This window comes from Leucoraja erinacea, chromosome 18, assembly GCF_028641065.1.
Source record: "Leucoraja erinacea ecotype New England chromosome 18, Leri_hhj_1, whole genome shotgun sequence".
Lineage (NCBI taxonomy): Eukaryota > Metazoa > Chordata > Chondrichthyes > Rajiformes > Rajidae > Leucoraja > Leucoraja erinaceus.
In genome coordinates, this window is record NC_073394.1 from 21,329,908 (window position 1) to 21,356,927 (window position 27,020).

The 27,020-nt window shown below is 43.6% G+C and overlaps 1 protein-coding gene across 4 annotated transcripts in view; it reads right to left on the bottom strand.

The window, feature by feature from the left end:
- Positions 1-24,837, bottom strand: part of eps8l2 (EPS8 like 2) — a 104,384-nt gene extending 79,547 nt beyond the window's left edge. For 2 of the 4 annotated variants that reach the window (XM_055649530.1, XM_055649528.1), the window contains exon 1: positions 24,218-24,798. The gene's annotated coding sequence lies outside the window, so the exon portion shown is untranslated. Of the gene's footprint in view, positions 1-24,217 lie in introns of all 4 variants that reach the window. The other 2 variants (XM_055649529.1, XM_055649531.1) reach the window with 2 other exon arrangements.
- Positions 24,838-27,020: the final 2,183 nt, after the last annotated feature.

A 27,020-nucleotide genomic window follows, 5' to 3' on the forward strand; every position in this document is an offset into this window, starting at 1 on the left:
TTGAATTGTTCACGTCAGAGTCATGGAGCTGTACTATGCGGAAAATCAGGTCCTCCATTGCAACATGTCCATGTTGACCTACTTGTCTACCCGAGCCCATCCCATTTCCCTCCAAATCGAAAATCATCCAATGCTCGTGTGAGGAAACAGATGATATCTTTCGTGATTGTACAGAATCAGTGGGGTTTAGTTTAGTGTTTATTGTCATGTGTACTGAGGTACAGTGAAAAACATTTTGTTGCATACTAACCGGTCAGCAAAGACTAAACTTGATTACAATCGAGCCGCGCACAGTGTACAGGTACAAAATAAAGGGAATAATGTTTAATGCAAAATAAAGTCTCATAAAGTAATTAAAGCTAGTCCAAGGGTCTCCAATGAGGTAGGTAGTAGCTCAGGACCGCTCTCTAGTTGGTGGTAGGACGGTTCAGCTGCCTGATAACAGCTGGGAAGAAAGGATATGAATCTGGAGTGTGCGTTTTCACACTTCCATACATCTTGCCTGATGGGAAAGGGGAGAGGAGGGAGTTTCCGGGGCGAGACTGGTCCTTCATTATGCTAGTGGCCTTGCCGAGGCAGCGCGACTGGTTCACATTCAAGGACTCTGCGATCAACCTGAAGGAATATATTATGACCAGCACAGACTTCAACATTAAATGCATGCTAAAGAATGACAATACAATCTGGAGAAGGGTCCCAACCATCCATGTTATTCAGAGATGCTGCCTGATCTGCTGAGTTACTCTAGCACTTTGGCTTTTCTTATCAGTAATCTGCAGTTTCTTGTTTTGACAAGGCAATACCATTTGTGAACCATGTGGGCCACTCCTGGGTGAGGTTCAAATACGCAACTTTCAAGTCCAGTGAAATCACAGCCACTCAGCGGTAGAGTTGCTGCCTTGCAGCACCAGAGACCCCGGATTGATCCCGACTCCAGTGCCGTCTGTACCGAGTTTGCACGATCTCCCAGTGACCCATGGGTTTTTCTCTGGGTGCTCCAGTTTCTTCCCACATTCCAAAGACGTAGAGGTTTGTAATTAATTGGCTTTTGTAAATTGTCTCTAGTGTGTAGGGTAAAACTAGTTCGAGGGCTGATCGCTACTTAATGTGGACTCGGTGAGTGCCAAAGGGCCTGGTTCCATGCTATATCAAACCAAGTTGGAGTCTTGGGATAGCCATGTGGGCACCCATTGATTGTGGCAAGGCTTGCATGTTATAGCGAGCTACAAAGTGAATTCAAGCAGTGTCGCTGGCAACTATGTTCCTATCCAGCAGGCTCAATGCATTCTGCATTCACTTTGAACAGAGGCTCAGTGGAATGGTGCACCTGCTCCAGTGGATGTGGGTGCACCTGTACACATGGTCACTGTTGCAGAGGGCAGATCGATCTTCCTAAGAGTGAACCCATGGAAAGCAACTGGCCCTATCCACTGTACCATGCTGGCAGTGGTATTCACAGACATCTTTAACCTCTCTCAACTCCATGGCGACTGCATAGCACACAACAAAAGAAGCTTTTCATTGTACCTCAGTACATGTGAAAATAAACAAAACTAGACTAAACTAAAATCTGAGATTTTCAATCTGCTTTCAGATGACCCAACTCCATCCCAGGGAAAGTCAGTGTGCCTCAACGACTGCCATTCAGTGGCTCTGACATCCTGAGGCTGGTCATGGTGCAAGTTAGCAACGTCCACGACAGACACTATCTTACTGGCCAAAAGGGTATGTTGACAATCACTTATTATATGCCCTACACAGTCACAACTAGGTGGCTAAATTCAGTGATACATTATGGTCACATGTACCTAGGTACAGTGAAATTATTTTGTTCATGCATAGAACCTAATAAAATCATACAATGGACCTCACTTAGGCAGTACACAAAGAGTCGCCACGTTTATGACAGACAAAGTTACACAAAGTTAATCAGTCTATATTTCCTTGCAGTTTAATCCAGGCCTGTTGCCGCACGTGGCAGCAGGCTGTGTTTACCGGTTCCCCCTTCGATCTTGGGGGGCCCTCGGCAGGTTGTTCTCAACGGCCCTCCCACCCGCATCTCAGGAGCCTTGTGCCACCACGCGATGCCTCTCGGGTTTCACCTGCTCTATCTCCATTTACAAGTTTGCAGATGACACCACCATAGTGGGCCAGAGTTCAAACAGTGGTGAGACAGAGTATAGGAAGGAGATAGAGAGTTTAGTAACATGGTGTTAAGACACCAACTTCTCCTTCAGTGACAGCAAGACAAAGGTGCTAGTTATTGACTTCAGGAAATGTGGTGGTGTTCTGTACATGCCCCAGGTGCTGAAGTGGAAATGGAGAACTAGTCCCTGGACGTACATACCACCAAAGATGTGCCCTGGCTTAACCACATTGAAGTTCACATTGAAAGTGTGGTGTTATAACAGCTGGAGATGTCACCTACTACAATGTTGGTTAGAGATCTCCAATAAAAGTGGAGACACAAGAGACAAGAGGCAACGCTTGCTGAAATCTGGAGCAAGGAGCAAAAGCATCAACAGTTCCTTTCCCTCCACAGGTGTTGCTCGATGTATTGTGTTCCCCCAACAGTCATCTTCTTTGGTTCTCGAATTCAAACGTCTTGCTCATTTTTAAGCGCAGGTTATCATAAATCTACCTTCACTTTCTGATTCCCGACCTTGAACTTTGAGATGCTTGCCGAGCAAAGAAAAAACGACTCAAACTTTACAGCAATTCTTTAATGAAAGGATATATTTTTTCTCCAAACCATCATCAACTATAACTTAGTTTTGTTTAGTACCGAGATACAGTGAAAAGCTTTTTGTTGCGTGTTATTGAGTCAGTGGAAAGATTATACCTGGTTAAATTCAAGCAGTCCACAGTTTACAGATAAAGGACAAAAGGTACGTCCAATTAAGTCTGATTATAGGTAGATCGAAGGTCTCCAATGAAGTAGATGGTAGATCAGAACCACTCTCTAGCTGGTGAGAGGACGTTTCAGTTGCCCGATAACAACTGGAAAACATTTATCATTTGGATTTCTTTGTTTTTCTTTGAGATCATAGACAGTACCACCGCACGATTGGCAGCCCCGCCAACAGTCTGTCCGTTTTTTTCATCTTTTTTTCTAAGGGGGGGTTTCAGGGGAAACTTTTTTCTTCAGCTTCTTACCTTGCCGGATGTGTGATTATTTTCCGGGTTGCATCTCCGGTCACTCTGCAACCTACCGTCGATGTTGGGAGCTCCAACGTCGCAGAGGTTTGCCAGCCCCGACGCGGGGTTCGATTGCCAGCGCGGGGGAGTTGAGATCCCCCCGATGCAGGAGCTTGAGCACCCCGATACGGAGGGCTCAATGCCCCCGACCGCAGTAGAACAATGGAGGGAAGAGATTGGAACTTGTTTTCGCCTTCCATCACAGAGAGAAATGTGGAGGACGCACTGCGGTGGATGTTCAAGTTAAAATGTGTTGTGTGTGTTCTGTTGCTTTTATTTGTATGACTCACTTGGGATATGAAATTCCTCATATGTTGCAAAACATACTTGGCTAATAAAGTATTATTGTGATTTCACAAGATTGTCCCTATAAACCACCCACAAAAACGATCTCAACTGGAATAGGACAAGAAAACATTGTCATGTGGAGAATATATTGTTCATAAACTCTGTCAATAAATAACATTGCACCTTAGGAGCCCTTACACTGCTGAAATAACATAAAGCAGTTTAATACGTTAGGTGATTTTGTTTCACTTGATATATCAGTAGTCAATCTATACAAAAGTTTTTAAATGGGGGATATTTCTTTTTGGGCATTGTAATAGTAGGCACAAGGAACTTCAAATGAAGACAATTAACAAACCTGCAAATGAAGTGCTGGAGTAACTCAGCGGGTCAAGCAGCATCTCTAGAGAACATAGATAGGTAACGTTTCAGGTCGGAACCCTTTACTTTTAGGACTTTACAGCGAGGAAACAGGCCCTTCGGTCCACAGAGTCTGTGCCAACTTACGAGGATGTTGCCAGTACTAGAGGGTGTGAGCAATAGGGAGGGGTTTCTATTCCTTGGAGCGCAGGAGGACGAGGGTTGAGCTTATAAAGGTGTATAAAATCATGAGAGGAATAGATTGGGTAGATGCACAGAGTCTCTTGCCCAGAGTAGGGGAATCGAGGACCAGCAGACATAGTTCAAGGTGAAGGGGAAAAGATTTAATAGGAATCTGAGGGGTAACTTTTTCACACAAAGGGTGGTGGATGTATGGAACAAGCTGCCAGATGAGGTAGTTGAGGCTGGGACTATCCCAACATTTAAGAAATAGTTAGTTAGGTACATGGATAGGACAAGTCTGAAGGCATATGGACTAAGCATAGGCAGGCAGCATTAGCGCAACTGGGACATTTTGGCTGGTGTGGGCAAGTTAGGTCGCAGGGCCTGTTTCCATACTCTATGACCAGCGATCACCCCCATACATTAACACTATCCGACACACTGGGGACAATTGTTGTCTAAAGAAAAGCCCTGATCTGAAACATCACCTATTCATGTTCTCCAGAGATGCTGCCTGACCTGCTGAGTTACTCCAGCATTTTGTGTCTTCTATTCTTGACCAGCATCTGCAGTTTCTCGTGCCTACATTTTACAATTCCCGAGAAGAAATGTGGCCATTGTTTCAAACCCGTTGTTTCATGAATCACTCCATGACAGCAATTTTTGCGAAAATTGATTCTTCCTGTCATTAACTGTTTTTAGGATATACATCATATATACAATTCAAATTGACCCACGCAGTCACAGGGGGAACGTATAAACTCCACACAAAGGCAGATCCAGAGGTCAGAATTGAACCGGGACTCTAGCGATGCGAGGCAGTGGCTCTAGCAGCTGCACCACTGTGCCTCCTTTAGCTCTATGTTCATTCTTCCTGTCTTACTGTAGGACAAGGGAAATGCTTATGTGTACACAGATGTCCAGAGCCCAAAGTCAATGCAAGAACAGCAATGATTACCAGAGTGCAACATTACATACATCCCTTCAATATAAAAACATTAGTTTGGTTTACTTTAGTTTATTGTCACATGTATCGAAGTACAGCAAAAAGCTTTTGTTGTGTGCTAACCAGTCAGCGGAAAGACAATACATGATTACAATCAAGTCATCCGCATTGTACAGATACATGCTAGAGGGAATAATGTTTAGTGCAAAATAAAGTTCAGTAAAGTCTGATTAAAGATAGTCCAAGGGTCTTCAATGATGTAGATAGTAGCTCAGGACCACTCTCTGGTTGGTGATAGGATGGTTCAGTTGCCTGATGGGGTCAAGGAAAGAGCCTTCACATTGCGGCCCTGTTTCTACCACCGTGCACAAGACAGACACCATTGTATGCAGATGCCGAGAACTGTGTTCAGCTCTGGCTGACCAATTTCTAATCTTGCGTGTGGACTCAATAAGAAGAAGTTGCCTGGTAACAGTCAGGAAGAAAATGTCCCCGAATCTGGAGGTGTGCATTATTACACTTCTGTACCTCTTGCCTGATGGGAGAGAGGAGAAGAGGGAGTGACCAGGGTGAAACTCGTCCTTGATTATGCTGGAGGCTTTGCTGAGGTTACGTGAAGTGCAGATGGAGTTAATGGAGGGAGGTTGGCTTGTGTGATGGTCTCTGCATTTTCTTGTGGTCTTGGATGGAGTAGTTCTAAAACCATGCTGCGATGTATCCCGATAAAATGCAGTCTAAGTTTACCTCTCGAGGCAAGATAAATAAATGGCTGTTTGACTTCATATCCCAATGGCCATGAGTAACCAGTTCTCTGACAGTACTTACCTTTGGGATAATATATATATTTAGCTTAGAGATTAACTTGAGCCTGGCTAATATTTACCGTTTACCAACATTTATTGCCATTTTAAAATACACAGATCAAATGTTTCACGTGACTCACATCACAAGCTGCTCAATAAACTTTGAGACAGAGTCACGGAGCAGAGAAACAGATCCTTCAGCCCAACCCGTCCATGCCAACTTAAATGTCTCATCCAAGCTAATCCCATTTGCCCATGTTTTGTCCCGTATCCCTCCAAATCGTACCTATCCATCAACCTGTTCAAATGCCTTTTACATGCTGCTGCTGCAGTAAACCTGTGGCAGCTCATTCGATATACCCTCTGCACTCTGCGTGGAAAAAGATGCCCCTCGGGTTCCAATTAAATCTTTCCCCCTCTCACTTTAAACCTATGTCGTCTGGGTAAAAGACTCTGCCTTCACCCCAGTGCCAACCTGTTCTGTGAAATATCTTTGCTTGCTTGTTCTCAATGTCATTCCAGCAGGATTTGACCAGCTTTTTATGGGTCATGCTATTGTTGGAAGGTTATTACAAACAGGATGGTCTCCAATCCTGGGTTAAATGTGGGCATTCATTGCTATGATATGATTTTTAATAAACACTAAAACTAAACCAGCAGAGCTTGTCAACAGCTGATGTTTAGAGTTTAGATTAGATTAGAATTTAGAAATATAGCACGACCCTTCGAGTCCACAGTTTGCATCAGTTCTATGTTACCCCAGTTTAGAAACAACTCCCTACACATTGATCATGTGTAATATGGAAACGTTCCCCGCTGTTTCAATGAATGTATTCATCTGTTGATTGTAAACAGATTATTAACTTCATTAAGCCAAGAGGAAGATGAAATGCCTCAATAGAACGATTCCCCAGTTGATACCAATAGTTGAAATGACAATGAGAAGCAATTTGTAGCCGTTTCCCTTTAGGTGATGTGAAACTCTATACATGTTCTTGTTGCATGGCAATGAAATGAACCCTTTGCAAGACAAAGAGGGGAAGAGAACCATGAGATAGTGATCAAAGGTACAATTTGCCTTGTAGAACATGATTTTAGCCCATTTTTTTCCCATCTGTGCTTGGTCCAATCATCTGCCTACTAGATAATCCCCTCGCCAGATTTCAACTAATACTTGCTACACTTTGTCCTGCCCTCACCTTTTCCAGCTTTCTTTTCTCTCCCTCCTCCCCCTACAATCAGTCTATGGGCAGCAAGGTGGCGCAGCGGTAGATGTGCTGCATTACAGCGCCAGAGGCCCAGGTTCAATTATGACTGAGTGCTGTCCGTACGCACTTTGTACATTCTCCCTGTGACCACATGGATTTTCTCTGGGTGCTCCAGTTGGTGGGCTGAAGGGCCTGTTAACGCACTTATCTCTAAACTAAACTTGTAAAATTGTCCCTCGTGTGTGGGATACTGTCAGTACATGGGGCGATTGCTGGTCAGCACAGACTCGGTGATCTGAAGGGCCTATTTCGACACTATCTTTAAACTAACCTAAACAGTCCGAACAAGGTTCCTGAACTCCATAGATGCTGCTGCACTCGCTGAGTTTCTCCAGCATTTTTGTGTAACTCCTGAACCAAAACGTCACTTATCCATGTTTTCCAGGATGCTACCCCACCCGCTAAATTGCTTCAGCACTTTGTGTCCTGTAAACCAGCATCTGCAGTTCCTTTCTATTGTTTCTACATGTCGGCCCATGATGTCAATGTTGAATACAAATGCCAAATTAAACAAATTCCCCTTGCCTGCACATGCTCCACATCCCTCCATATTTTTAATAAATCCATGGCTAAGTTATCAACTGCTGAGCCCTTATGTTCTGCATTTCCCAAAAGAAACCTTTCCATCTCGTTCCTCCTTTGGGATGCTCTCCAAAGCCTGTCAGCCTAACGTGCCCTTCTGTGATCAAAAATGCCAATTTTGGTGTTCTAAATTACATTGCCATATCATATAGGGTGATTTCACGAAAGGTCACGAGCGTAGATCCACACCCACGTGACCGAAAATCTCAACTGCAGTACATGTTATACATCGGTACATGTTAGTGAATGGGAAAACACGCACTTTCCCACTCGTTAAAAACATGGAAAACGGCCGATATTCGAGCTGAAATTTTCTGTGCTAGTCGGGGTGACTGTGAAGCACAGCGACCTAAATTTTCAGGCAAAAAAAAAGATAGAAAGTAAGGTAATTAGAAGAGGGAACTGAAGGTGGAAAAACAGCGGAAGTGAACAGCGGACATTTGCCGTGGAGATTTAAAGATCCAAAATATCGGGAATTATCGCGTTTGCTCACTGAATTTCATCAAAAGTAAGTTAATAATTCCTTACTTTTGATGAAATTCAGCGAGCAAACGCGATAATTCCCGATATTTTGGATCTTTAAATCTTCACGGCAAATGTCTGCAAAGCACTTCCGCTGGATTGGCACCTTCAGTTCCCTCTTGTAATTACCTCACTTTCTATCTTTTTTTTTGCCTGAAAATTTAGGTCGCTGTGCTTCATGGTCACCCTGACTAGCACAGAAAATTTCAGCTCAAATATCGGCCGTTTTCCATGTTTTTAACGGGTGGGAAAGTGCATGTTTTCCCATTCACTAACATGTACCGATGTATAACACGTACTCCAGTTGAGATTTTCGGTCACGTGGGTGCGGATCTACGCTCAAGTGACCTTTCATGAAATCACCCTATAGAACAGAATGTTGGCCCATTTTGTTTCATCTCTGGCTTTAGTTCAATCAGCTGCCTATCAAGTACCCCCCTCACCTTTGTTCACCTATTACTGAAGATAGACACAAAATACTGCAGTAACTCAGAGGGCCAGGCAGCCTCCCTGGATACAATGAATGGGTGATGTTTCGGGTCGAGACCCTTCTTCAGACCGAGAGTGAGACACATAAATATGGAAGGTGTGAAAACGAGAGATCAAAGGGTTTGATGTTCAAGGAAAATGTAGAATAGATCATTGTTTAAGAAGGAACTGCAGATGCTGGAGAATAGAAGGTTACACAAAAAAGCTGGAGAAACTCAGCGGGTGCAGCAGCATCTATGGAGCGAAGGAAATAGGCAACGTTTCGGGCCGAATTGAACATCGAATTCTCCCAATTTTGTTAGTCCTTGCTGTCTCCTCCCCTTCCTCAGTCCCCTTGCTGTCTCCTCCCATCCCCCAGCCTTCGGGCTCCTCCTCCTTTTTCCTTTCTTGTCCCTGCCCACCCCCGCCCCCGATCAGTCTGAAGAAGGGTTTCGGCCCGAAACGTTGCCTATTTCCTTCGCTCCATAGATGCTGCTGCACCCGCTGAGTTTCTCCAGCTTTTTTGTGTAACCTAGAATAGATCATTGTTAGCTGGAAGGTGACAACGAGGCATGCAAAGATAAAATTAAATCATGAAACCCGTCAAACTGGTTGGAGAACTAGGTTGGGGAAAGAGATAGAGAGAGGGGGAGGGGAGAAAAGCAAGGATTACTTGAAGTTAGAGAAGTCAATATTCATACTGCTGGGTTGTAAACTACCCAAGCAAAATGTGAGATGCTGTTCTCATTCTCACACTCACTTGGGTGCTATCTAAATGCAAGTGATTATTCTTGTAATTTCCACAATTTTAAAAGAGAGCCTAGAAGGCAGATGAATGAAATTTAGTGTGGTTTATATTAGAGATGCAGCACAGAAACAGTCCCGAGTTAGTGCTGACCGTTGATCACACTGGTCTGTGTAATCCCACTTTCTCATCAACTCCCTGTATACTAGGGACAATTTCCAGAGGGCCAATTAACCTACAAAACAACCTGGTTTTGTGATGTGGGGGGAAACCGGAACGGTCTGCCTCGACTGCCAAGGGGCCAAGATATCGGCCCACAGTCGGCCTCGGGAGTCGGCTATGGGAACGAATCTCCAGAGCAAATTCGACCCAAAGTCCCAATGAGGTCGAGATCGGCCGTCTCACCCGGCCTAGGCGCCATATTATCGGCTGTATTTCGAGGGGGGGGGGGTTAGATTTCAGGCGCGCTCTTGTAATTTGTCCGGATTACAGGTGGCAACAGACCACCGGTTGCCAGAAAATCAGTTGTGTTCCTGTACCGATCTCCCCACCATCGAGGCGCTACCTCATAAAAAGGCAACGGATATCAACAAAACCCACACCAACCGACCACTCTCTCATCTTGCTACTACCATCAGGAAGAGGGTACAGGAACTTGAAAACCATGACCTCCATGTTTAAGAACAGCTTCGTCACAGGCTCTTGAACACCGCACAACACTGACCTCAACAACTATAACCAACTATGGACTTAGTTTTAGTTGCACAATGCACTATGGTCTTGAACTAGTGGCCTGGTTACCTAGTATTGCTGCTTATTAATTTATTATTTTGTTAATTATTGTATATTATTGTGTAGAAAGGAACTGCAGATGCCGGTTTACACCGAAGATAGACACAAAGAGCTGGAGTAACTCAATGGGTCAGGCATCATCTGGAGAAAAGGGGTGGGTGACGTTTTGGGTCGGGACCCTTCTTCAGGCTGCTAGTCCCAAAACATCACCCATCCTTTATCTTCAGAGATGCCGCCTGAGCTGTTGAATTACCCCAGCACTTTGTGTCTCCCTATTGTATATTTATGTGTGGTATTGAGTTTACGGGCTTGTAAAGCTGCAGCAAGTAAGAATTACATTGTCCAGTACACGTGACAATCAAACACTTTACTGTCGATTTGACTAATTCCTAATCTAAATGACAGATATTACGATCTGAAAGCACTCATTGTTCAAACAATCTCTTCTGAAAGCAATGTAGGTCACATGAAAATGGAAATAAAATCACTGAATTAAATAACCTAAAATGGTACCTTTGATTTTCCAGCATCTGCAGTTCCTTCTTTAATACAACCTAAAATGGTTGTTGGCTTCCTGGGTACAATTTCATTTTTCCAAAATATATTGTTGATTTAAGTGTTCGCTATTGTGTTCAACACTGGGGCTCATCCAGCCCAGCACAAAATTAAACAAAAGAGATACAACCATCCGTGAACATTAACACTATTGACTGTTCGGCGAATTGTGGATACAGCCAAAATCATCACACAAACAGACCTCCCCTTCCATTGGCCATCCACACTGCACGCTGCCTCAGCAAGGCCACCACAATAAACTAAGACTGATCTCACCCTCTTTTCCCCTCTGTCAGGCAAGAAGCACAGAAGTATGAAAGTGCATACCTCCAGATTCAGGGATAGTTTCTTCCCAACTTTTAGCAGGCAACAGAACCATCCTATCACCAACTAGAGAGAGCGCCCTGAGCTACTATCTACCCCAATGGAAACCTTCGGACTATCTTTAATCGGATTTACTGGTCTTTATCTTGCACTAAATGTTGTACCTTTATTCTGTCTGTATTACACTGTGGATGGCTCGATTGTAATTATGTATAGGCTTTTCACTGACACAACAAAAAGCTTTTCACTATATCTCGGTACAGGTGACAGTAAACTAAATAATCTAAATGACTTTCTGGCATCAATAGAAATAAGTCCGTTTTAAGTTTGGTTCAGACCCAAAATGTCGCCTACCCATCTTCTCCACAGATGCAGTCTAACTAGCTGAGTTACTCCAGCACTTTGTCTTTTTTTGTATACCAGTATCTAGAGGTCCTTATGTCCACATAAACATACACCAATTCCATTTTATTCCCCGCTTTCCCATATACGTCCACAAAAAGCGTCCTACCATTCATTTACATGTAGGGTTGCCAACTTTCCCACTCCCAAATAAGGGACAAAAGGTCAAAATAAGGGACAAATTCCCGACGGAAATTCGTTGACCGACTCGGCCATGGCTGGTTAAATGATGAGTTGGCCCGGGTGCTGGACTGCACACAAAGCCCAGCCGGCAGGCCAGCTGAGGAGATAGGGCCTGGGCGTCAGACTTTGCGCGCGACGTTGCATGCAAATTCCGGCATCCCATCCAACACATGAACCGATGATGGGCCATGAGAAGCAGGGGTGGTAGTGTCGGCAGTAAGCCAAGGTCCAAAGGTCGGACAGCTGGTTGGGCTGCCGACCGACGGGCCCACAGGTGAAGCAGGGCCGGACGCAGCGCTCCGACCTGACAGTTCCCTTGACCGGAGTAGTAGCAGTCAAATATGGGACAATGGTGGTTACGAGCCAATTTAGCCCAATATACGGAATGTCCCGACTAATACGGGACAGTTGGCAACCCTACTTTCACGCCAAGAGAAATCTGTTACCAACATTGAACAGATCTTTGGGATGTAGGAGGGAAGACACACACACACACACACACACACACACACACATACAGACACACGCAGGTAGTGTTAAGGCAGAGACAGATAAATTCTTGATTAGAACAGGCGTCAGAGGTTACAGGGAGAAGGCAGGAGAATGGTGTTAGGAGGGAGAGATAGATCAGCCATGATTGAATGGCGGAGTAGAATTGATGGCACCCCTATTCTTTATGACCTTATGAAACGTCCCCCCTATCCAAGTTCTCCAGAGATGCTGTCTGAACCAATGTTACTCCTGCACATTGCATCTTTGTCTTTATCATAAATGCATTGTTCAAGACAGTGCAATTAGAAAATAATTATGGAACTACCTTATTATCCGGGGGGAGCCTTACTTGATAGTTTTAAACCGGCCAAGATGATCTCAGCATTGTTTACGGCAGTACTTCTTAAACTGGTGAATGGTTCACCCAAGGGCAAATTAAATTATTTTGGGGTGAATGGAATTTAAATTCAATCAGAATTCAATCAGTTTTATTCATCACTTGCACATAAAGTGCAAGTGAAATGAATTTGCCAGCAGCGGTACAATGAAAAAGAGCACACAAAAACACAATAAAAATTTAACACAAACTAATGAATGCTGTGGTGGAAGGCACATAATTTGGCCAGTCCTCCTCCATTTAACTAGAGGGGTGAATGTCTTAATTAATTTAGATACATATTATTTTCTATACTTACAAAAGGCATTGTTATTAAAGCGGTTAGTAAGCTCTTATTGGTTTTAATGGCAGTGGAGCTGGAAATTTGATTTTTCTCTACCTATGGTTTTCTAATTTCAAAGTAGCAGAATATTTCCCAAATTTTCTGTAATATAACTTCTTATGAAGACCAGACGAGCTAGTGGGATCACAAAATTATAGATGGCAACACTGGAGGATCGCCGTAGGCAAGTGTTGAACTGTAATTTAACTTTTTGTTGCCGATTTAGCTACTTTTCCGCTAGAACTAGAATTCTATATATTGCTATATTTACTGTACTTCTATCTACCAGCACTTATTTGCATCAAGCAATGTGTATTAAGGAGATTTGAGCTGTTTTTAGGCAATCTAATCTATTGTTAGATTGTGGCATTTTCCTGTAATGATATTCTGAATTTTCTATATTAGTTGGATACTAATATATTAAATCACATATTCCATAGTTTTTTAGCTAGTTTTCCAAGAAAAAAACTGCAGTAATCAAAGCCCGAAAGGGTAGGATAGGGGTGAATCCCAGTGTTTAGACATTGGAATGTTTTTTTTAATCATCCTAATAGAATAACTTCCCAACAACTTTTTTTTTCATTCCTAGTTTTCTTTACATATTTTTAGGATGTTTAAAAAGTTGAATAAAATAGACACTTAAGAAATTAGTTAATTTATGTATTTTGCTCATGTGACAAAATAAATTATATATAAAATTATACACAAGGGAGAATAAGACAAAAATTACTAAAAAAACATAAGAATATTTAGTTGATGGTGAATTAAATTTAATGATAAAGACTCAAGGGTGAATGACATTGAAATAGTTTAAGAAGCACTAGTTTACGGCATCATTTGAGCTCAATTCTATCTAGGGCCTAAAACCACACCCTGCAGTCTGTCATTGTTTATTTGGAGATGGTTGCTGCAGCAACAAGGGAGATCACAATCTAATGCATTGAATTGGACGGCAGTCCCACACACTTCCAACTAGTTCTTCATTCTTCTACAAATATTGACGTTGTAGAGCTATCACAATAGATCCTTTTTGCTGTGTGGATGTGTGGTTTCAATAGCAGGGAAGACACAAGACACTAGAGTTCAAATATAAAGGCAGAAAGGATGGAGATACACAGCAGCTCAGGTAGACAAACGCTCTGTGTGTGCGTGTGTGTGTGTGTGTGTGTGTGTGTGTGTGTGTGTGTGTGTGTGTGTGTGTGTGTGTGTGTGTGTGTGTGTGTGCATTGGCCCTTTAAATTACAGTTGATGTGTAGAGAGTGGATGTTAAAACGAGATAACATAGAACTAGTTTGAACAGGTGATTGATGTCCATGCTGTGTGTTTCTTTCAATCAACATCTCTTTGCACTTCAGATAGACAAACTCAACGGATGAAAAGCTGGAGAAAAGGAGAAGGTGACGTCTCGGGTCAAGACCCTAGTGTATATAACAATAAACTTAACAATTCTAAATCAAGATCTGTCATCAGTATGAAGAAGGGTCCCAACCTGAAACATCACCGATCCACGTTCTACAGAGATGTTGCCTGACTCGCTGAGTTACTCCAATACATTGTACCTTTTTTTGTAAAGCAGCATCTGCGGTTCCTCATTTCTAGATATGTTTTTGCAGGGAAGGATATTAGAAATACGAGTCAAGAGCACCACTTTTAAGGCACGATTGTTTTAATGTGCTTCCATCTTTTGCAATGACAACCGTTGATGATGCCAAAGATGAGAATTTCACTCCCAAAGTGAAATAATATTCTCCCATCTCGATCAACGTTCCAAATATTAAAATAATGTTTTTCCTCTGACTCTGATCTATGGAAAAAAACAGGCTATGGATCTACATCCTTTGCTAATCTTTGTTCGTAAGAATTTCACTGCACATTTGCACTGCACACACATGACAAAAAGGCACCATTGACTTGGCCATTGACAATGAGACGAGTTGTTGGACTTAGAGACAGAGAACTGCAGGTGCTGAAATCTCGAGTAAAACAAAGTGCTGGAGTAATTCAGCTGGTCAGGCAGCATCTATGGAGAACATGGATAGGTGATGTTTTGGGTCGTGACCCATCTAAAGACTTCAGAAAATTACCATGTCACAACCTGACTACATGTCCTCTCTGGATTAAACACAATACAGAATATCCAGAAATGGATGTGGAGAAATTGTATGTGGCGAGGATGGTCCCATTAGTGGGAGAGTCTAGGACTAAAGGTCATAGTCTCTGAATTAACCTTGAGGTAATATCCTCCGAATTCATTATCTGTGTCTCGTAATTTACAAATTCAGCATCTTGAGTAAAACACTAAGTGCCGAAGGAACTCAGTGGGTCAGGCAGCATCTCTGGAGGACATGGATAGGTGACGTTTTGGATCATGACTCTTCTTCAGACTTCTATCCATGTCCTCCATAGATGTTGCCTGACCTGCTGAGTTCCTTTAGGAAGGAGACGAGGAGAAATTTCTTTAGTCAGCGGGTGTTGAATCAGTGGAATAAGGGAGTTTGGTATTCCGACTGCGCATGCCCAGGTCATAGGTCACTGCAGATAAACATTTTCGACTGCTAAGATGCTGCATGTATACAGACCTGAGTTTCATCCATAATCAGGATCGAACCCGGGTCTCCGGCGATGCAGGCCAAGTCAGTGGATATTTTTAAGGCAGAGATAGACAGATTTTTTGATTAGTACAGGTATCAGAGGTTATGGGGAGAATGGGGTTAGGAGGGAGAGATAGATCAGCCATGATTGAATGGCAAAGTAGACTTGACAAGCTGAATGGCCTAATTCTGCTAATGACCTTATGACCTAAATAGCCAAAACTGACTCGGCAATGGAAAGATACTCTGAGCACCTTTATCTAGCAAGCAAAACTAGATCAAAAAAAATTATTGCAGTAACGGTGGTCATAAAAGAGAACTCTTTCATATATAGTGACTGATTCATTTTATTAACCAAGTTATCGGCACTGTGCAAATGCGGAACAAGAACGGTGGAGCTTGATCTTATTGTTGCGTCTTTGATTATGTGTTTGTTCAAATGATAAACTAACATCGCAAATTTACTTTGAGCTTGGGAAGTGTGTAACAGTAATGCACTTCCCGCTCTACCCTACCGCAGAGAAAAGCTGACATTCAAATAAAACTTCCTGTCAAGGTTAATTGTAAAAAAAGACATCCTTGTTGTATTTGTACGAGTCATTGATTTATACAGCAAGAAAACAGGCCCATTGGCCCAACTCACCTATGCTGACCAAGAGTGTAGGAAGGAACAGCAGATGCTGGTTTAAACTATAGACACAAAATGTCAGAGTAACTCAGTGGGATAGGCAGAGTGAAGAGAAGGAATGGGTGACGTTTCAGGTCGAGACCCTTCTTCATGCTGACAAAGATGTCCCTTCCCAATCCCCTTCCACCTATATTCCTTCCTGTGGTGTCACGGGCTTTTGTATTTCTACCCTTATCTCACACCTTTAGCCCTTTCAGCTCTGGCCTTTATCCAACCATCTGTCTATCTCAAGCCCACCTCAACTATATCCCCCTATCACTTGCCAAGTTTGTCCTGTCCTGCCCCTCTTCCATCTTTCTCTCTCCCCCACTTCAATCAGTCTGAAGGTCCAGACCCAAAACGTCATCTATCCATGTTCCCCAGCGATGCTGTCTGACCCAGGTTACTCCAGTACTTTGTGTCTTTTCTTGTAAACCAGCATCTGCAGTTCCTCGTGTCCCCATGGGAGAGAGGGAGTGTGTCCATTTTGCTCAGACAGTGCTACCAAATTAATGAAAAGCCCACCTAGTTTTTCATTAACCTGCAAACATATTCTGTGCAACAGGTCACTATAAACTGTCAAAATCAATACTTTGCCCTCAACAATTCCATGCCTCTCCAGTGTTTCTCAGCTTGTGGATATTCTTAATGGAAACACACCATTCCAGATATGCAATAAATATTAGAGATGAGAATGAACGAGAATAAACTTTGGCACCACTCCCTGCATTCCCAACAACAATCTGTTCTTTATCTGTGAGCCTTTGTACTAGAGATCAATCAACCTACTAAAACAACAGCAGATTGGGGCATATAACAATGATTTAGGGCAGCACTGTGGTGCGGCAGTAGAGTGGCTGCCTTTCAGCACCAGAGAACCGGGTTTGACCCCGACTGTGGGTGCTGTCTGTGTGGAGTTTGTACGTTCTACCTGTGACCACGTGGGTTTTCTCCGGGTGCTCCGGTTTCCTCCCACATTCCAAAAACGTGCAGGTTTGGGGGTTAATTGGCTTCTGTAAATTGTCTTTGACATTGAGCCGAGCCCAAACGTGATACCGAGATAGAAGGCAGCACGTGCTGCGAGGAGGACATTGTGATCTTTGCAATGGGATGTCAATAGATTGAGTGATTGGGCGAAAGGAAGTAAACGGCCACGTACACTTCAGTGAGTGGAATCAAAAGGCGATTACAATCTAAATGGAGAGAGACCGCAAGTGAGTGAAGTAAGAGATGAATCTCATTATTCCCGTGTATGAATCATACCAAGCCAGCAGGCAGGTCCAGCGAGTAGCTGAGCAGGCAAATGGAATTTTGACCTTCATTGCAAGGAGATTGGAGTTTCAGGATAAGGAGGCTTTGTTAGAGTTTGACAGGGCGTTGGCGATGCCACACCTGGAGCTCTGCATATAGTTATAGTCCCCTTACTAGAAAAAGATGGTATCATTGGAAGAAATCCAAAAGAGTTCCACCCAGCTAATTCCTGGAATGTGGAAAACATTTACCATAACCTTAGGGGGCTTGATAGAGCAGATCAGGGAATAATGTCACTAGTGAGATGTCTCTGTTAAAATTGACGTGCATTGAAATTACTTCTCTAACAGAGTAATAAATCCCTGGAATATTTCTCCCGCAGAGGTTGGTGTAGGCTAGACTGCGGGTGCGGTCTGTACGGAATGTGTATGTTTTCCCTGTGACCGTGTGGGTTTCGTGCAAGTTAAATTGTTTCTGGTCTGTAGGATGGAGCGACAGGGATCACTGGTCGGTGCGGACTAGGTGGGCTGAAGGGCCTATTTCCATGCTGTATCTCTAAACTAAATTAGAAATATGTATGGTGGAAATCTGAGATCAGTTAATGGCAGAACCCTTAATAGCATTAATGCGCAGAGGGATTTGGGGGTCCTTAGCTCCCTAAAAGTGGGAACACAAGTAGAGAAGGCTCTAGTGGGTAAAGGAGGCAACGTGTAATAGTTAGAAAATCATGATGTAGGTATGTTAGACTTTGGCTAGGCCACATTTGAAGTATTGCATGCAGTAGAGGATGTGGAGACTGGAGAGGGTGCAGAAGAGGTTTACCAGAATGATGTGATACCTGTATTAGAAGGCATTGGCTACTAGAAAAGGTTTGACAGACTTTGATTTAGAAGGATGAGCGCAAGTGTTTAGCAAAACTATTGCCCAGTCTGCGTCTGGTCTGGTATTGTTCTATGTGCCATTGGTGGTGAGGATTTGGGCACAAGGGTGTTGATGGTCAGCATGGATTCAATGGACCAAAAAGGCCCGTTTCCATGCTGTAGGACTCATAACATCTTATTTTCCATGCGGAATGTTTGCTGCCTGCCCAGGAAAGATGGTACCGTACTTTACCTACAATACCTGGAGGGTCAGCAAAAATGCTAATACACTGTGGTTGCGATGAGATGGCAAATAACTCTATTTTTACCCGTTTCTCTCTGCACGAAACACCAACATTTCTCCCTTGACTTCAGTATTTGTCAGCACCAGTGCATAACCAATTTTGCAAAACCTTTCATCAGTAAGAGTGAAAATCAAAAAAGTGAGTGTCATACGACAAGGAAACTGGGCGCTTCGGCCCATCAAGCCTGCACCAGCCATCAAGCACTCATTTACACTAATCCCTGTTTTATCCTCTTCAAAAAGGCAGGCAATATCAACAAAGGCCCACACCACCCTGTCCATGCTCCCATTTACCATTGGGAGGAAGGTACTTGAGCCAGAAAACAGTGACGTCCAGGCTCAAGAACAGCTTCTGCCCAACATCCACAGAAGGCCGAGGAGGCCAAGTCAGTGGATATTTTTAAGCCAGAGATAGATAGATTCTTGATTAGTACGGGTGTCAGAGGTTATGGGGTTAGGAGGGGGAGGTAGATCAGCCACGATTGAATGATGGAGTAGAGTTGATGGGCCAAATAGCCTAATTCTACTCCTATCCCTTATGACCTTGAACACTGCACAACAGATTCAGATTCAATTTCAATTGTCATTGTCAGTGTACAGTACAGAGACAACGAAATGCATTTAGCATCTCCCTTGAAGAGCGACCTAGCAAACGATTTGAATAAAAAATAAGTGTCCTGTCAACACTGACCTCAACTATGAACTTCTATTGACTGCCTTTGGTCGCACGAAGAAACTTGTGAGTATTATTTGCATTAGTACTGAGGTTAATAATTTATTGCATTTTTCATTTGTTTATTATATATTATGTGGTTACAGGCCTGTTGTGCTGCAACAAGCAACAATTTCATTGTTCCATTGTCAGTAAATATGACAATTAAACACTCTTGGCTCCTGAATGGGTCACTGGCACACCATTTGTATGAAAGGATATTTATGCAAGTAGAAAGCTGTAAATATAGATTTGTTTATGCTGCAAAACAAGGGACATTTATACAGGAAACATTGAAACATCAGACAGCGTGGCCGGATGCCATTAGACCAGCAGGCCGTGGTCTGTGGGGGTAAGCTGCCGCTGAACCCGGCCCTACTCATCCCAGACGATCTGAGGAGCCTGGTTGGGTTGATTGTAGGCCTGGCCAAGCAGGCCATCCACGAGTCACAGCCACAGGCAGAAGAGGGTTCTGCCCGAGCCCACTGCACTCCTCTGTTCCGGGGTTACGTCTGCGCCCGGGTGGGACTAGAGTGGGAATACTCACTGTCCACGGGCGCCCTGGTGAATTTCCAGGACCGCTGGGCAATGCAGGATGTGGAATGCATGCTTGACAAGGATTGTAATATAGTTGTAAAACAGTATATTTCGTTACAAGTATAGTTTATAAGAATATTTATTTAGACATTTGGATGATTTGGTACTATGGTGGTGGGTTTGTTGGTATTGTTTTGTATTGTATATATTATTGCAATAATTGATTACATTTATTTTTGCAAAAAAAAAAAGATCCGAGGAGCCACCGGTGACAACGTATGTTGGGCCGCGCGGTGGAAGCTCTCGGAGGGCCGTGCTGGCAGTTGCTAAACCCCAGCTGTGGAATCTGTGGGAAGAACCCGCCCGGGCTGGGTCTGAAGCTCGTCTCCCGTTCGACCCCCCGAAGATAGGGAACCTGGAGAGTCCATGACACCGGCGGACGCTGGACAAAGGGCCAGTAGGAGAACCGGGGGTGTCTAAGCTCCAGGACCGCTGCAGGAGCCCCCATCCCCCACCCCTGGGGAACGTAGGCTGAAGGTCTGGGCAGAATAGCTGGCGATCCGAATGCAACGGGCCTATATATGGCTAGCTGCTGCTTGGATGGTGTAAATAGACAATAGGTGCAGGAGTAGGCCATTCGGCCCTTCAAGCCAGCACCACCATTCAATGTGATCATGGCTTACCATCCCCAATCAATACCCCATTCCTGCCTTCTCCCCATATCCCCCGACTCTGCTATTTTTAAAGAGTAAAATGGTGCCAAAATCTAGCGACCATTGCATATGGACTCAGCGGGCTGTTTCTATGCATGGGGTACTTAATCAGGCCTGTCTTTACGGATGGCAATAATCTCACTGATTCGTATGCAAAAAATGTATTTCACTGTACGTTGGTACACGTGACAATAAAAGAACCATTGAACCAAGTTGCACTCTGTTACAGCTTATATCATTACATAGACACCCACATAGATATACGTGGGCAGATCTAGGGCGAAGGATAACATAATTATTGCTGATGTGCATAATTTAACTTTCTGCTTGTCGGATACATCAAGGATAGGAATATTTTCTAAGGTATCAGCGCAAAGAGATTATTAAAAAGGCACGGCAGCACAGTGGGGTAGCTGGTAGAGCTGATGTCTCACCGTGCCAGAGACCCCGGGTTTGATCCTGACCCTGGGTGCTGTCTGTGTGGAGTTTGCATGTTCTCCCTGTGATCGGGCCAGCAGAGACAACACAGGTGAGGGAGGGCTTGTGTTGAGGGTAGACGTTACTGTAGATGCTGGAATTCTGCGGAGAACGTTATCTGTGCACCGTGGATGGCTTGATTATATTCACGTACAGTCTTTTCTTTGACTGGATAGCCCCTAAAAAAAGCTTTTCAATGAACCTCGGTAGATGTGACCAAGGTAAACACTAAACATAACATTTAAGGAACAATTAGACAGGTTAGGATAGGTTGAGAGGGATATGGGCCAAGCGCAGGCAGTTGGGACTGGTGTGGATGGGGCATGTTGGTCAGTGTGGGCAAGTTGGGCTGAAGGCCTGTTTCCACATTGTATGACTAAGCCAAGCACTAAACTAAACTAAAACAGAAACTGCTGGAGTAGCTCTGCAGTTCAGGCAGCACCTCTTGTGGTCATGGATAGGCGACATCTCAGGTCGGGAGTCTTCTTCAGGCTGAAGCGCCAATATCCAGAAATGCTGCCTGACCTGATGAGTTATTCTAGCACTTTGTGCTACACATGCGTTGAGGGTTTTCTCCGGCTGTTCCAGACTCCTCCCACACTCCAAAGACGTGCAGGCTTGTAGGTTAATTGGTTTCTGTAAATTGCTCCTGGTGTATAGGATGCAAATGTGGGACAACGTAGAACTAGCGTGGACTCGGTGGGTCTGTTTCCATGCTGAATCACAAACTAAAAATATAAAACAGTGGCGCAGTGGTGGAGTTACTGCCTTAGTGCCAGAGATCTGGATTGGATTTTGACTACGAATTATGTCTGTATGGAGTTTGTACGCTCTCCCTGTGATAACATGGGTTTTCCCCCACACTCCAAAGACATACAGGTTTGTAGATTAATTGGCTTCAGTAAAATTGTAAATTGTCCCTTGCGTCTAGGATGGAACGAGTGTACGGGTGATCATGATCGACATGGACTTGCTGAGCTGAAGGGTCTGCTTCCACGCTGTATTTCTAAATTAAATTAAACTCTAAACAAAGTGTTAGAAGAACTCAGCAGGTCAGGCAGGCAGATTCTGCAGCGGGAATGGACAGGTGACATTTCGGGTCAGGACCCTTCTTCAGACCGGGTCTATTTATTCCCTCCACAAATGCTGCCAGACCCTCCATATTTCTCCAGCTCTTGTACAAGATGGCTGCTTTGAGTACCCAAAGGATGGCGCATTTACAAACAACAGCCACATTTCCCAGGCATTGTTGTGAAGGAACATTGCATTGGAAATGATATCATCCTCCTCCCAGTGTATGCCATTTGTGAACAGAATCACCCACTGGATATTAAAGGCAAGTAATGATTCAACTCGTAAGTGCATCACAATCATGTTTCATTCTGGAAATAAATAATTCAAGAGAGTCCAGGGTGCTTAATTGCCATACGTACAAAAAAAACAGAACAATGACATTCTTATTTGCGGCAGCATAACGGATCTGTAAACACGGTGCTCATAGATAACACAATAATAAAAATAAATCAATAAATTACACAAAGAACAATATTCATGCAAAAAAAGCCTGAAGTCCCTCGTGTAACCAGAACAGTTAGTAGTTTAGGTACAAGGGTGGCGCGCCGGTAAAATGTCTGCCTTACACCATCAGCACCCTTCGGCCCATAGAGTTCACATTGACCGTCGATCACCCATGGGTCCTTACCCGAAACATCTCTGGAGTACATGAATAGGTGATGCTGCCTGACCCACTGAGTTACTCTAACACTTTGTGTAAAGGTTTTGTAAACCAGGGGCAGCAAGCTGGCACAGAGGTAAATTTGCTGCCTTATAGCACCAGAGACCCGGGTTCGATCCCGACTACAGGTGCTGTCTGTATGGAATTTATACATAGTGCCTGTGACCACGTGAGTTTTTCCGGGTGCTCCGGTTTCCTCCTACAATCCAAAGATATACTGGTTTGTAGGTTAATTAGCTTCTATAAAGTGTAAATTGTCCCTGGTGTGTAGGATAGCGCTAGTGTACGGGGAGATCACTGGTCAGCACGGACTCGGCGGACCGAAGGGAGCTTCCACGCTGTATCTCTAAAATCTAAAAACTCTAACGTTGGTGTTCGTAGTATTCAAGAGCCCGATGGTTGTTGGGAAGGGGCTGTTCCTGAAACCTGGTTCAATACATTCTCATTGACAAACACACAGAATTCCACAGGCAATAATCTCCATGCCACCTTTTTCCAAATATAATGAATTCCAAAAGACAATTTAATTTCTAATTTCAAATTTGACCTAGTTTAAAATTCTAATATACTCTCTGGATACACGGTGTAACCAAAATACAAAGGTCATTCTAAACGCCTTTGGATGGGGTAATGTAGCTAATTTGCATTGTAAAAAGATTATAAAGCCGTCTAATCACCACAGCCCTGTTCACCATGGTCGGTGAAATTATAGAACTATGAAGAGCTTTTTCTCTAAACAGTGGTACCTGGTCTGACAATAGTCACTAACCTAGCATTGCAATCAATATGGGCCAAATGTGACTAGTTTTGGATGGGGCATCTTGGTCGGCATGGACGAATTGGGCAGAAGATCATAAGAGCAGAATTAGGTCATTCGGTCATTCTGCTCTGCCTTTCGATCATGGTTGATCTATCTTTCCCTCTCAACCCCATCCTCCTGCCTTCTCCCAGTAACATTTGATGCCCTTACAAATGAACAACCCATCAATCTTCACTTTACAAATACCAGAAGGGGTTGTTTCTGTGTTGTACGACTCTAGATTTCCACAATGTGGCCTCTACAACAACTTCCTTCACAATTAACATCTACGGGCTCAAACTGCAATTGTCAAGCACAATTTATGCTACCTACATGCAAATAAAATGGATACTTGCTTCGTAAGGTGCAGGTACTACAGCTAAGGTTCCCCTTCAAAACAAAAGTCAGTCAATAAAAGGTCAAAAGATATAGATATAATATATCTACACACACACATACACCCACACATAAATAACAGCGTCAATCTTCACAGCTGGAACAGTGAACATTCATGTCCAAGTAAATTGTCTGGTTAATCCCTGAAGAAATAGTTTACGCTATTTGATGAGATTGATAAGGAATCCTTACCACTACAGAACCAGCGTTGGTATTAATTACTCGAATTGCCTTGACAGAAAAGTATAAACACAGGTAGTTCAGAACCTAGTGTGTGGCCAGGTTTCTAAAAATACATACACGCTTATAATAGAAAGCAGAAAAAAAACTTGTCATATTACTTACCTTTAAAGTTGCCAAATGTAAGCACCTTCACTCAAACCTTCCAGCCATTAAACCTGCTTGTACTTTTGCCTTGAGGTGAAGACTCAATGTTTTGTTTCGCCCCCACTTCCCTGTCAGGTTGAACTTTGTTCCTGTAGATAATCAGTTCTGCAAGACCAATGCGGTCGATTCTCCCTGCGTCACTCGGGGCTCTTCCAGTTTCAGATTCACTTCGTTTCTCGAGCAGTCTGTAGCCGACACACATACACCACCACCTGGCTACTCACCGCCTGTCTCTATAGTTGGCTAGGCGCAGAGGAAGAGAACTAACACCCTACGGGAGGAGAAGATGCCAAACTCACACTGGATACACGTCCTATAGGTGGGAGGGATTTAAAGCCGCCAAGCAGGTTACGTTGGAAACCAGTACAGCTGTTATTTAAACGGAGTGGACACACCATCTATCACAGCAGCTGTTTCCATTAACCAAGTGCTCTATGGCTACGCTTTTTTTTTACAATCCAATCCAGCAGGTGCCTCAATAATTAAACAGGTACCAGTGGCACAGTTCACCACCATGTATCCCTCTTGAGATCACACCATCCCTAGACAACAATTAGCCGCCCACCACCAGGGCACCACCCTGCCTGAGGTCATTTGCTGCGGGCCACAATTTATCCTTGTCTTTTATCGCTTCCAGCTCTTTCCCCTCCCTACCACCCCACTTCCAATCTGAAGAAGGGTTCCCCACCCGAAACATCGCCTTTCTTTTCTCTCCAGAGATGCTAGCTGTTACTCCAGCACAGGTACCAAGTCGTGAACATGTGCAGTGTTTTTCACTTCGGAGCTCTTGATAAAAGGGAGAAGAGAGCCGATGTACAGAGTCATAATCATGCAGCGCGGACTCTTCAGGCCCTTCGTCCAAGATGAACTGAACACGCGCAGTCGTTTCCTCAGAGGAGAGGATTCAAAACCCAAGTTCATAGAAGAGCAGGGAGGTTTAATAAATACCTCAAGTGCTGCTTTTTCATTCAGATGATAATCCATATTTGGAACGAGCTGCCTGAAAAGCTATAGAAATGGATTCAATTATGACTATCATAAGATCATACAGCATATAACAGTCAGTCCAACTTGTCCATGCCGACCAAGATGCCCCATCTAAACTAGTCCCATGTGCCCGCATTTGGTCCATATCCCTCTAAACCTTTCCTATCCATGTACCTGTCCAAGTATCCTTTAAATGTTGTTATTGGACCTGCTTCAACTACCTCCTCTGGCACCTTAATTCTATATACCCACCATCCTCTGAATGAAAAGTTGCCCCTTAAGGGCCTGTCCCACTTTCCCGAGTTATTTATTTACTTGTGGACATTTTTCATCAGGCTGGAACAAACGTCCCGACTTACTGAAGAAGGGTTTCGGCCCGAAACGTTGCCTATTTCCTTTGCTCCATAGATGCTGCTGCACCCGCTGAGTTTCTCCAGCTCTTTTGTGTCCTGACTTACCCAATGCCCCGAGTACCTACGGCTGGTATAACGAGCCACTGCGATATATCCATGGACTCCTACGGCCTCCTATGGACTCGTTACGAACATTCTGCGAGTTTGAAAGCTCGGGAGAATTTGTGAATAACTCGGGAGAATTCGTGAATAACTAAGGAAAGTGGGACAGGCCCTTTAGGTTCCTATTAAATCTTTCTGCACTCACATTAATCCATTCTCGATCCCCAACTCTGCATAAAAAAACTAGTTTAGTTTAGTCAGGTTAAGAACAGGCCCTTCAGCCTACTGAGTTAATGCTAACCAACAATCACCCGTTCACATTTGTTCAGTGTTATTTCACTTTCCAACCCACTCACTACACATTAGGGATAATTAACAGAAGCCAATTAGCCTACAAACCCGCACATCGTTGGGACGTGTTTAATTTAGTTTAGTTTATAGACACAGTGTGGCAACAGGCCCTTTTGCCCACCGAATCACTGCTGACCTTTGATCACTCATTCACACTAGTTCTATCTCATTTTAGCATTCACTCTACATACCAGGGGAAATTTAGAGAGGCTAATTCACCTACAAACCCTCACGTCTTTGGTTTGTGAGAGGAAACCCACGCAGTCAAAGACAACTGCAAACTTAGACTGAAGAAGAGTCCTGTTCCCTCCACACATACTCCTTGATGCAGGGAGGTCTTCCAGCAATTTGTGTTTTGCTCAGGGCTTCCTCATACCTGCAAATGCTTACAGCCAACACTATTGCATGAGTCATAGTACTGCACAGCATGGAAACAGGCCACTTCGACACACCTTGTCTATGCTGACCAAGTTGGCATATTGAGTAAGTGTCATTTGGCCGTATTTGGCCTGCTGCAATTTAAAGCCTTCCTATTCTTCTACATGTACAGGGAATGTTAATTAATGAGAAAAAAATATTTGAAACCGACGTAAAGAAAGAAATTATTGCCATCAAGATGAGGAAAGATTATTGCCATGGTAAGTTTCGAACAAAAAGCTGTGTATCAGTGGCCTTTTAAAGTTTGTCGGTGGTTGAATTTCTGAAAACAAAAATAAGCGGAAAACTGAGTCAACTAATAATTAATAATTAAGTCTCTGTGGTAGACAGGCCTAATTTTACACAAAGAAATGTTCCCTGTTGATAAGCAGGTCTCTGAGTATACAATTGCTCTTGGCTGATACCACTTTGCTTTCCTTTCATTGGCATTGAGTTGTATTATAGAGTCATAGAGTGATACAGTTTTGAAACAGGCCCTTCGGTCCAATTCACCCACACCGGCAACAATGTCTTAGCTACCCAATAGACAA